General features: G+C 35.0%; 1 pseudogene; it reads right to left on the bottom strand.

The window, feature by feature from the left end:
- LOC112981411 (NAD(P) transhydrogenase, mitochondrial-like) overlaps window positions 1-13,684 on the bottom strand; it is a 90,281-nt pseudogene that overhangs the window by 59,675 nt on the left and 16,922 nt on the right.

The raw sequence follows: 13,684 nt of genomic DNA, 5'->3' as shown, positions 1-13,684 counted from the left end.
TGTTTCCTGAAGAACAAGGCCCACAGATGAAGCATTAAAGGATAGGTCATCTAGGTTGTGTTTATGAAAAACATGAAATTTCAAGCGAGCTCTTTACCTCAGTATAATTGCTCACTGGCCATCTTTTATGGCAGATGAAGTTTAGTTAGAATCAGTTATTTTGTCATGGCTTATCTACACACTCCTTAAAACCACACAGACAAGTCCTGGGATTTACCACTAAAGCAGAACATATGGTTCTCTTTTTTTCTTCTACTAAGTATATAGCAGGATAGCCCAAAATACAAAATAATGATATGTTTCAAGAATCTTGGAAAAAGAAGGGGATCATTAAGTGTAATAATTGCAGTCAGATACAATTTTTTTCAAAACAGAAAAAAATGTAACATGATTTTGATCAACTTCCAAACAACTTTACTCAAACTTCTGGACGACCTAGCTCATTTTTCTGACTTTTAATAATCCAATAAAAATAAATATTTTAACAGTTAGGCATATTAAGTGTACAAGTCACTGTTTTGTTCATAAACTTAGCAGTCAGAAACTAACCTGAGCAGAGAAGCCAAAGATGGAGCCAAACCAGAAATGCACCTGTATGAAAGCAAAGTTCTTGTAGAAGAAATAAGACAAGAACTTGCACATTGAGATAAAACCACCTGCCCATGAACAAGAGCAAGTATCTGCGGGTATCCAAACAGAGCAAATGAATAGTCACTGGCCAAGACTGTTTGCATTCCTTCCTGGCTACTGATGCCCACTCCTGCGTGTTCACCTGCAAGCAGGGAGGAAATGTACTTCTGCTAAGGAGCTGAAAAAAACAGATGTCAGCTTATTAAACTATCACAATTTCAGACAATACGTATAATTACTGTCAGCATAGAACATCATCCTAGGCTACAGCAAATGTGAAATTGAAGTCAAAAGTGTTTATGAAAGAGGGAACATTCTCACATTATCACTTTCTTTCATGACTCACTCACAACTCCACCATTTGGAGGAGCTTAAGAAGCTCCCCATGTAAGACAATTTTTGTTATGATTTTTAAATAACCCACAGTTCTCTTTCTGCTTCCACATCCCCTTTAACTTTTCCTCCTTTCCATTCTTGTCTCTAGAGAACTATTTCCCCATTCTCACCAAAACAGATGAACTAGGAAAAACAAACAGAACTTAACTTTATACATAGCTGTTATAGAATAATCCAGTGGAGAAAATTTGTGGAGTCCTATTCTGCTATTTTTCCTGCTTCAACAATACGCCATTGGAATACAGGGTTCTGAAAAATTACAGGACAAGGCTAGCCACAGCATGATGAAATAAAGTAAGCAAGCAGCTCAGGCTGTTATTCATCATAAAGTCATTTTATTAAATCATTTTATGGCTGCCCATCAATTAATTAGAAATTTATATGCTTCCTGTATAATGTTACATAGCTATTGTACTGCATAAAGGAGCTTCCAAGTATCTGACAGTAAAATAAACAGAGCAGTTACTAATATTAACTTAGGCATTCAGCATTTGCCGTGCTTAATATTGTGCAGCATTCTGATACTGCCACACTGTATCCTCAACTTCACAGGAACACCAGTCAGTTGGGAAATTTTGGAGGATATCTGAACATGATACCATAGAATTCTATTTTCTTGAAACATTAATTCTGATTAACTGAGATGCCTGCATGCAATTAAGTGACCCAAACAAAGACACTCTACTGTGTTCTGAGGCTAATGGTGCCATCCTGTTCATCAGGATGGTAATACAGCATGGACGCTGTCAGGTCCTGCATTTGGTAGTTCAGCTCGGACGAGGTAAAATAACTAACCCTTTGTGCAACAGACTTGCATAATCTTTATTCCATCAAAGACCCAGCTATGAACAAAATAAAGCAATGAAAGTATTTCAGCTAACAGCAGAAGATGCATCATCTATTATTCAAAAATTCTCCTTAAATCAGGGTGAAAGGTAAGCCTTTGGGATGGCAGTTAAGAGGATTCGATTCTGTATTATTTAGTAAATGCCTTGAATGAAAAGGAAGTCCATGACAGCAGGCAGAGGAAGAGTCTCCCTCATACCCTTTAGCCCCTATTATTCTACTGTAACTGATAGTCCATGAAACAATTGCTAGATACTAACAGCCATCAGCTTCCCCATTTGTGAAACACAGACAACTTGTTTAAGTCCTTCAGGTATGTTCTATTGTCAATGATTAATGTAAACATTTGTAACTGTAACAGTAATATTGCATTTTAGTAGAATAAACACCAGCTGGAGCATATCATGGAAGCTACAGTTTTCCATATATTTGAAAGGTGACCATGCAAAGTCACAGAAGAAAAAATCTATCAGGCACTAGGAAACACAAAAGAAACACTCATCTTCCTGAGACACACATGAGCTGAAGGAAGCAGCACAAGCATCTCTGAATGGTTGCTCTCTTCTTTTGCTCTTTCCTAGGCATCTACTTTTGGTCACTGCTGAAGACAGGATCCTGAATTGGAAGGTTTTTGATCAGATCCAGTTTAAGTTCACCTCATGTGAAGTACTTTACTTCTTTACCACAGTTCCAAGTGCCAAGTAGTAGTGTAATGGCTGATATGATTTACTTTTTTTCCAAAAAAAGTTTAAATAACTCTTAAATTTTTTTTTAAAAAAAAAAAAACACTTTTCTAAGCAATGGGCCTCCTATAAATATCAATTCATTAATAAACTACCTTTGCATTTTTATTAACATTTTAAAATGAAAGTTTCCCCTTCCTTTTGATCATGCTGACGTCAGTTCCATCTCCTATGGCCACTTTGACTGCCTTCTTATGTTTCTTAACTTATGCTTTTTGTAAAGGAGTGCCTTGACAGCAAGTCAGTCTTGCACACGCAGGCAATTTCCAAGAATTCTTTCTCCCAATCAGCTTCAAGAGCCTTAAAAAAAAGAAAAAAGTTTTAAGTCAGCTGTTTTTATAAAGACATGACATTGCCCATTCCGTGCATTTAATGAGTGGGTTATCTTCTGTAGCAAACAATTTCAAAAGGAATTTTAAGCAACTGAAGCAGTTAGCAGAAAATCTCATTCCTACTCAGTATCATAAGTCCTCCTCATACACGTGTATAAGAAATGCATGTATAATCTCAACACAATAATATTATAAAATACATTTTCTTGCAAAATATTTGATTTTACCATTATGTACTAAAAAGAAAGCAGCTCCCTAAAATTGGCTACTTTAGAAAAACATTCAGCTTTCCAGCTGACACTGAGAATTTAAAAGTAAACCAAAAAAAGACTTCATAAAGTGAACTATCAACTCAATAAGCATTTAGGATAGAAAACATGTATTTCTTTCTAATTCTGAGGGTGTACCATTGCTAACTTCTGCAAATATCACTACATAATGTTCAGCCATACCCTGAGACAGCTCTCTCTTTTAGATTATGTTTAATACAACAGCTAACCACATACAGAATGTCACAAGGAACACAAATTCTGCAGCATCTTCATATATATCATAGGATTCCATCTACTGTGACAATTGTTACATTAAAATATAAAAGAAAAGGAGAAAGAGAGAGAAGTTAAGAAGTGTTGCAAGTCACAGGATACGGCAAAACAATATGGGGAAAGATGAACAGAAATGAGGAGAGCGCGCTTTGCAGACTCAAGAGGAATCAGGAGAACAGGTCAGACTAGAACTACTAACTATTACTACCTACTAACTTGTATCTTCTAAAGCAGATACATTCTCATAAATGAAGCCTCAATCTCCATTAAATTAATAAGTCAAAAAAACACACTGATATTTGCTCAAGAGTTCAAATCTGAACTACATAAAAGTAACAGAAGTTTGTTCTTATGACAGGAACCAGACTTCCTAATCAAAGCAAGTTGTTTTGGCATTCCCATAAAATGCTGATATTTAGAAAATCCACTGGAGGTAGTTTAATGATATTAACTTGATGTAGCAGTGATTTTAAGGTCAGGTTGTGCTCTCAAGTAGAGAGCTTTTTTCAGAAAAAAATAGTTGTACTACACATCTGCCTAGTTGCATTTTTCTATTAATTGGCATCAGTTTTGTGATACTTCTCTCACACAAGCAGTTAATAACATCAGTGGTATTCTTCTAATTAGGAAGAGATAAGAAGCATTTCTGATTACGAGACCCTCTTTAGTAAAGTATTTTATTTAAAAAGCTGTACAGAATTACTAATGTGATTTCTTTTCCAAACAGATCCAAAGCTAAAAAAAAATTTCTGAGTTTAAGCTATGAAGTAGTTCTAGAGAACAAAGAAACCAGTCATTCCTGGAAAAGAACAGACAGTTGGGGTGGGGAGGAGAGAACAAAACATGAAAACGACCTGCTTACCAGCCTGTCTGTTAACCACTAAGGCATAATGACCAGCTACAGTCCTGTCCCAGAATGAGCCCTGGTTTGACTCCTACACTTTTCCATAGAGTAGCTGACCACTGGAAAGTTCTTCACCTTCCCCTCTCCTCCCCCCAGATGTTTTAACTTTTCTTAAAGAAAAAGGGTAAGAAAGGAACATGGCTACCTGAAAATGAATTAGAGATAATAGAGAAGAACAGAAAGAAATTACTCCTTAAGATCCAATTTCTATAAGTATACAGAATAATTCTTTCAGATGAGAATACGAAAGCAATTTTTTTAAGCAAACTGTAGAATTTCAGTTTGCAAGTACAAAGGAAAGAAAATCATTTTGAATGCTTTAAAAACTATGAATTCAATAGCAGCTGATTTGAATTTGTACTTCAGCAACTGGGCAATAGTTTAGTATTAAGATTTTCCAATCTTCAAGAAAAGATCAGTTTGACCCAGTAAATACTTTGTGTTTGGATTAGAAAAGCAAAGAAAATTTAAATAAATACAGGGGGGAAATCTTTTTCCAGAAACTCTACCAGACACTACATTAATTTTAAACAGACATACATACACAGGAAACACATTTCAGAAGAGTATACTTTGAGACCTTTTTCAAAATGCACATATGCAAAATATTTTTTATAGCATTCATTTTCTTTAAACTGATTTGCTGTAACATTATACAGACAGATCAAACCATTTAAAGTGACTGAAATGGGTAGAGGAATTAGAACTGTTCTTGTTCTTTGTTTCTGTAACTAAGGGAGCTAATTCTATACCTAAAGCCTGTCATCCTCTCTCCTCTGACCTCTAAATTTTCTATCATTATTTTTAAATCTCGCAGTAAAATGATAATCTCTTCCAGAGGATTTTAGGTTATCTGATTTCACCAATAGGTGTCTCTACAGATTTGGCTCACCTTTAAACTGTAAGATATTTTTATTTTTGTCCTGAATTATTTTTTGCCCGGAATCTCTTTATTAACCTTTATCTATCAGGGTTAATTTTCCTGGAGGTGTATTGATTTTGCTTTGCAGAAATTTTGTATAAGTTTATATTTGTGATTGAGATAAAGTTATTTTGTAGAAACATATTAAAACTGAATGTAAATCTCATTTCCAGGATGTTTGTTGTACGGATATACTGCAATACTCTATAAGCAGAAGAAAAGGAGACTGGAAGAAGAAGAAAAGTATAAATTGAAATAAGGACAACAGCACAGCCACTGAGCTGCAGAAGCTTGCTCTGATGTCCTACTGAGCCTGACAGACAGGTTTTCTTCCCCCAGCCAAAGCTCCAAAACTCATAACAAACTAATTCCAGCTGTCACATAGGAACTCTTTCTCCCAGCAAGAAGGAAGCGCTTATTGGCGACTTGTTCTACAAGGTCATGCTGATACAGGTATACGTCAGAGTGTTGTTTAGAAGCTCTCCTTGGATGGGTCACTATTACAGATGGAACTTGCATAGGCAGTTTTTTTATTAACTATTTTCTAAATGAGTCATTCCTATGGTATAAGGGAACAACATTTGAGAATTTGAGACTGTTTTGTCACACTAAGTGCTGAACCTAGTCAATCTACTACGTAGACAATTAGTTGGTAGAATATGACAGCAGCAGAGCACATTTGAGAGTGCTCATAGCTCATGAACAGAGATCTTGAATATCTGCAACTGATAGCCACTATTTTCCTTTTTTGCCCTTTCAATAAGTTAGTATTAGAATAACAGACACATTGGTATACATTATTAATCTTTGCTATTTTATTTTAGGAAATTCTCAACTTTCTTAATTATTAATATAGACTTAATTTAAAAGATGGTCTCAGTATATTCAAATTCTAAAAATGGACACAACAGAATGTACATCCGAGCTTCACTGATCAGGTCTTAATGTTTTACTCCAAAAATTTGTATCTGCTTCTAAAATAGCAGACCAGTCACTGATTCAAATAAGCTTGTACAACAGTAGGCAGTAACAACAGTAATAGCAGTAGTCAACAGCACCAGCAATAATTATAGTAATACCAGTAGTCAAGAAACCCCCAAATAAATGTTGGTGAGCAGAGGCAAGGGTGGATTTTTTTCTTCCATATTCAGTTTTCGCAGAAAATTTTGTTAGTTGAAAAGACTGCATTTAGTGTGTATTTGCAATGCATAACGATGCCGTATGGTTAATTTGAGAGCAATCTGACTACTACGCAATTGAGCAGAGGAAGCGGCCCGGAGCAATGAGGTAAGTGAATCCCAGGGAAAGGCCGACTTCTGTTCTTTGAAGGCCACCTGGTGGTCGCATTTGTGAAATAAGCTGACTAGACGTAACAAGTGCGCTACAGTCCAAAACAACCTCCAGAGTAAAGTCAAAATGTTGAAAGGGAAATAAAAACTGAGCTGTGCGTATGAAGATGCACAGTAGGATATGTCTTGATACAAAAAAATGGTACAGAAGTTTTAGCAGCTAAAGGAGGGAATCTACTTAATTTTTCACATTTTCACATGCTTGAAGGAGATAAAAGTTAGTTAATTTAAGTAAGTTCTCATCCAAAGGAGATGTACATCGACTAATAACAAGTTTAAGACAGATCTTTCAGTGAGGTAAAACCACAGTCTATGGCAACTCTCTCTACTGCAGTGGAAATTACTGCAGTGTTACAAACACTATTAAAATCATCTCAGTGAGTGAGGTAGGGAAAGGAATTAGTGAGACACGTGTCAGAAGTCAGTTGCCCATTCATTCACCAGAAAGTTGGCAAAGACAGCACTCCCCACCCTCCATGATTCTAACCATTTCTTTAGTTTCAGTTACACAAGAACTCTTAGACAGAAAACTATAATTTTTTTTAAACTTAACTTAGTTCTTTTCTATTTAGTACAAATGACAATCTTTTTTTTTCCCCCTTTTCATTTTTCCTTCATAAGCTGTCCCTTCCAAAGAGGAAGTGAAGTTCACACATGTCAGCCCAAATGGTACATTTAATGATGACTTCAGACAAGCAGTAGAATTCATATGGATTAACACATACAATGGTAGCCTTGACCCTTAACAACTTTCAGTTTTTCTATGCACCAGTTGTTGAACAGCATCATGTTATTTGGTACCTTATCATATACATTAGCAGGCAGCTCTGGAGATTATCTAGACAAAGGATCTGATAATACACAACACAAAAGATATAATAATACACATTTTATTCCCATAGGCTTATCTTGGACGTATTTCCAAGAGAGAACAATGAGTCATTATACTTATTTCATATTTTTCCTGTCTCATTCTCACACTGTTCTCTCTCAAGCCCTAATTCTCCATTAGTTTTCATGCTGGATTTTCCCCCTTTATTTTGCATCTCCTTGCCCGACTATTTCAAATAAAGTTGATGCAACTGATTTTCATAGTCAAAACTCTGTATCTTGATATAACATAGTGGTTCAACCACACATACATTACAAAAACAGAAGAGTAACTTGTAAGGATACATTTTCCATTTTTAGATTTATAGCATATTACATATAAAACTAAGGCAGGACTGAAATGCCTAGAATACTTAGTTTAGTTAAAAACATTCAAAAATTCAGACACTCAAAAAAGATTAGTTAAGTTCTGAGAGCGATAAGATCTGAAGAGTCTGCTCTCTAAGTATATGAGTCTCTTACAGCTCCTATGCAGGGTAAAGGCACTTAAGTACTTTTCAGGAATCTGATTATTTCCAGGCCTTGTCTATCTGGCTAGAAATAGAACATGTTAAAGGTGTTTTGTGCACACATGGTTGGGCTGTTGAGTGGCTGTTGGACTGTTTGGTATTGCAAAGCTGAACGTCATGGTGTCCAAGAACTTTTGTGGTTCTTGATGCTTGCCACTTTGCAGATGTCATCACCTGCACTGACTAGAATGCTTACACTCCATGTAAACTGAGTCTCCAAAGAGCAAATGAGCCCACTGTCATTTTAAAACAGGTAGAAAGTGGCCTCAGCAGACAACTGCATCTATGCATTATGTCTCACATCACACAGAGTCTACTATGCACATGCTGCACTACTGATCCACACAAGCACAGTAAGCCTGCCTCACTGCACATACAATTAGACTGGTTGGTAGAACAGCATGACCAGACAGCAGCTATGGCAACAACACAGGGTGACTGCTCAAGCTCTGGGTCCAGGGAGAGCTACACTTCCCCTCAAATGTTTTCTTCATAGCTAAGGTGGGCCCAAACATCATACCGAAAAGGGACAGACAGCCTATTTTGCCTATGAGCCCCATCACCTTTTCTGAGAAAAGGAGAAAGCCAGCTGATTGAAATGCAAAGATAAGAACCCCACCTAAATCACTGTGGGATGGAAAATGGCAATGGATGCAGACAGTGAAGCAATGAATATGCAAGTACATTATTTATTGATCACTGATACAATTATTCTGAAAATAGAATATTCTATTTCCTTCTTCAGGGCTTCCTATGGTTTATCATTACAGTATCTCATCAACACTTATATTAAGGAATTTATATTCACACTAACCCAAAAATAAGGCTTGATCAAGAGATGGTTTCTATATTTGCCTGATTCATTCCTTACATTTCTTTCTTCTTTTGCAAGTAGTAAGGTGCAGCCATAGAAGTAGCAGTATTATATATTAAAAACACGATTCAATCCTGGAACTACCTTAATCTTTAAAATTAAAAATTTGAGCATCCTACAAACAAAAATTGTAGACAAGTACAGATTGTATTCAGAAAGAGGTAGAACTCAAACCTTGCTTACGCAACGACAGTTAAGGCTGACCAATTCTTGAAACTGTTTTTGCATCATCAATATCATCTTTTTAACATAATTTTTGTGCATGGGTGGAGAAATCGGAACTGTACTGGCAAACAAGCACTATGCAAACCCTGGGCCCACAGGGACTTCAAGACACTTCAAAACATGCACTTTTTCCATCTACTTAAAGCAGTAAAACAGTTAAGATTCGTTCTTATTTAAAGTCAGTCTGTTAAAATACAACAGAATCATATTACTGGTTCATGTTAATATCTTAAATCAAAGACATCCAGAATATTTATATATATGTATTTTTAACTAGGCTTGATAATCACACAATATCAGAAACAAAAGAGAATATAAACAACCACAGTATATGCAATCTATACAAAACTAGTAAATCTACAATATGCATTTTCTTAAGATATTTTCCTTCTATCTCTTTGAGAACATACCTGCATACCTCTTCTCTTCATATTCTGCAGAAAGACACTCACTCCAGTTAGACTGAAGTATTTACTTCCTGAAGCTTCAGTCAAGTTTTTTTATGCGAGGGCTAAGGTCCAAAGACCCTCTTCTGCAAAATCCTATCACATGAGCATGAGAAATATACATATTAAACAATAAAAGTAACTATGATAACACTCTGTTCTCCTGACACCATTTCACATGTCTTGGCTAGGAAGCCACTAAGATAAAGCTATTCTTGGGTATCTCTTAATTTAAATTCTTATAGACCATGCCTGAACATTTAAACTCTTCAGGTTTTTTCTATTTGGGGCTAAAACTACAGGCCTATTTTCTTCTAGGATTAAATCTTTTTATTTGAAGAAGAAGAAAATTGAAATGACCTGGAAGATTTACATCTACACATGAAAATCCTCACAGTAATTTGGCAGTTTCTAATGTTACTTTACTGCCACATCTAAATCAAAAAAATCACTTTTAAGTAATTAAATACTGTAGCCAGAACTTAATGTGCATCGTAACTATCACATAGGAGAAATGTTAACTTTGAAAGGCAGGAAATCAATACTGGAATATAAGTCAAAAAGAGTAGCTTGAACCTAGACATCATCATTAAGCCATCAACACAAGCCTGATTCCTAAATTCATAAGTATTAGGAGAACTGCAAGAAATTAATTTAATATTTGGAAAAGACATAAAACAACCTGCAATAAAAACAGTTCCAGGTTACTGCTTCATGGCATAATGAACAATGCCTTGTTCTTACAACATTCCCTGAGGTCATTTTGAGCTTTAGTTAACACCTAAGAAAATACTGGCCAGTACAAACAGACATATGTACATACACTTCAGCAGGTAAGAATTCCAAAAGATTTTAAGAAACAGATGTGATGCTGATTCACCACTTGAAGGTGAAAAAAAATGATTCTTTATGTTTATATTTCAAAGACTCATGCCAATTTAGACTGCACTGAGGAAGGTCCAAGGGAAGACCACAGGACTTGAAAATCCGCAGATATCTACTAATATTGATATTCAAGAAATGAGTTATATAATGGGATTCAAAACTTGTACATTTACTGTGTTAAACCGCATATAAGGTATTTAAGCAAAACATACTTCATTGTCCATATCTTAACGTTTCAGTGACTGAATTTCTTTAAAGTCAACTGAAAAGATCATGAGCAGTTTTACTGTTAAAGTGTAAAGGCATTTCAAAGGATGTTTTTCCACCTTAAAAACATGTCAGCAAAAACTGTTGTGTGCTTTTACTATTAACAACAATACAGCTAGGCCATTCCCTATTCTACTATAAGATATTACAATGGAAAAAATAGAGAAACATGAAAAGTCAAAAGTTGAATTAACAAAACAGAAAGGGAAAACTGAACTTCTTCGGAAAAAAAAATTCAGAGAGAGTGTATGTATGTGCATATGTCTATGAACACAGGTGCATGCTGACAGAAAGGGGTTAAAGAAATGAATCTTCCTAGTCATTATCCTTTAACTCAGTGCATGCATGCTGCACAATTCACTGTGGCTTCAGCTGTACCACTGCATTGTTTCCTTATCCAGATGGCAGCTGTACCCTGGCCATGCACACATACAAACACACATTCCTTGTTAAACTTACTGAATAAGTATGTAAACTCAAGGTCTCAGCATATGAGCAACTGTATATTAAAAAAAGATCAGATGCTTATGATACCATCTTTGCTTTCATATAAAACATGTTGCCCTTCTGGAAAAAATTAAGAGAAAGCCAAGAAAGCTCTATTACAAAGAGGAAAACAATAGTTATGTTTGTAACCAATATTACTAAACCATCATAATGTATAATTAATGACATTGGCATACTTTAAAAATCATGGAATGGTTTGTATTATAAATGTCCATGTCTAAAGATCATAAACTCTTTAAAAAAAAGAAAAGAAATCAGAATTTTATCCAGTTTCCCTTTAAGTTCACATTAGGTTAGACCCCTGAAACTAAGCAGAATATACTTCTCTAATACATACACAAACCCGGGTAATTTGCATTCACATTCGCAGACTTCCACTGATTTCAAGCAATGAATTCTAAGATATGGATTACCTTATGGACTAAATATTTCAATTGTTTCAAATATTAGTAGTACACCTTCAAATCCCTATTATTTAGCTCTCCAATCAGCTGTGGGGGCAGAAAATATTTAGAACATTTGGCTCTCTTTAGAGCAAGAAAACATTCGAGCCCATTCAGGAAATCATCCTGCATTTATAGCAGTACTTAAGTGTATGTTTACGCTAAAAAGAATATTCACACCATGTAATTTTAAGCATCTAATTTAGATGTCCAAAGAAGGAATCTTTATGAAATAAACTTAGGTAGCCTCCATGGACAATTCAGAGCACCTAAGTGTTTTCTGTTGAAAGTTAGAGAAGCATGAACAGACTTTAATTTATCTTGTGTACAAACGCATATATTTAAAGAGGGTTCTGAATTAATATCTCAAGTAGAAGCACTCACATCAAGATAGCTGGGTATCAAAGGCATTAATTCTTCATTGGACAGATGAAGATGCTCAAATAAAATAGCATCTGCCCCTTTATAATAAAGCTTTATCTGATCATTGGGATTTCTAACTGAAAAACAAAAGACTAGAATTTAAAACAATGTTATTTTATTAAGTTCATTTGATCTCCTTGGTCTAATTATGAATTTATTGTACATATCAGTAAAAATATAGCCATTAAACAGAAACAGGCCAAACCCATGGTAGGCAGTAGAAATGGTTCAAGTGTATTTTTTAAAAGATGTTATGATATTACAAATCCTTAATTGGAGACATCCAGTCCAGCTCTGCTTACAGATCCAATTTTCTCATTCTCTATGTTTCTCCTAAGTTTCATAAAAAATAGTCTTACAAGGTTCTCAGTTTTTTAGGCTGTAATTTCTAGCAAGCAATCTTAATATGAACCTTAGCCCTCTTAAGTCTCAAACCTAAACACTGGACTTTAACTTAAGCTTAATTTACTTTCAAATCAAATACTGAGTCTCAACCCATCCTTAGTTTCTGCATAACCACTGCTGTCAACATCTTTATTTTCTTTCCTTACATATTTCCTCCATACTTCTCCTTTATTCCTTTTTCTGTTCTCTTCTTTCCTGTCTAGTGACACAGATTAGATGAATTATCTTGAATCACAGCCCTTTGCTCCTTTGAAATAGTCTTTTGCTCTGAAGCTCAAGATCAGAGGAAGAATGCGAGAACGAAAGTTCTAGAAAGAGAGACATAAGTGCCAACTGAGTAAAATCTTCATGTATTAATGAATATGTATTAAATATATATTGTTCTTCTGCTTACTTCTCCAAAATGAATAAAATGAAAAGGATTTCCCCCCCCCCCCACAGCTCATGCTTATTTATGTGAATTGTCTAAAAAGTTGGAACTTCACCTATAATTGAAGTATTTCAAGGTATCATCTTAAATTAATGTGAAAACTCAAAGGGACACCACTTAGTTATTGGTGTAGCTTTTATTCCACCCTAGTTAAGAGGTAAATCATCATCAATAATGCATAAACAGATATAGTTACCCTTTTAAATTCATAAATTAAAAAAATCCTAATGGTAGGATTAGTAAACTACACCTACATATTTGAAGGAATGTAAAACACCCATAAGCTATCTCAAGACACTGCAATCTCCCAAACTGAGAGCAGAATACCTTTAACATTTTCATTATATTTCCCACATACAAGTGGCCACCTTCAGATATTGACTTCATTTCTGAAATAATGTTTTGTCATGTGTTATTGCTAAAAAACAGCTTGCAAATTCTATTTTATTTATGCATTGGAGCTGTTTTATGTGTATTAATACATATTTATGTATTTATGTGCATGTAGCTTGGAGATATTCTGGAAAGGTGTTTTGTAATTACGAGTTTTGTTTTGTCTTGGAAATGGTGCTTTTACTTTCTAAAATGCTTTCCACAGAAATTTTCCAAAGCAAACTCCAAACTTTTTTTTTTTTTTTAAACTAATACAGTGGTTACTTTCTGAAATTGAAATGTAGTACTTCATTATTTTCGTCGCTGTGTGGGCTTCTGT

This window comes from Dromaius novaehollandiae, chromosome 10 (assembly GCF_036370855.1).
Source record: "Dromaius novaehollandiae isolate bDroNov1 chromosome 10, bDroNov1.hap1, whole genome shotgun sequence".
In the NCBI taxonomy this organism is placed as follows: domain Eukaryota; kingdom Metazoa; phylum Chordata; class Aves; order Casuariiformes; family Dromaiidae; genus Dromaius; species Dromaius novaehollandiae.
Note: the sequence above shows the minus strand (reverse complement) of the source record. Positions and strands in the feature narration are given on the sequence as shown.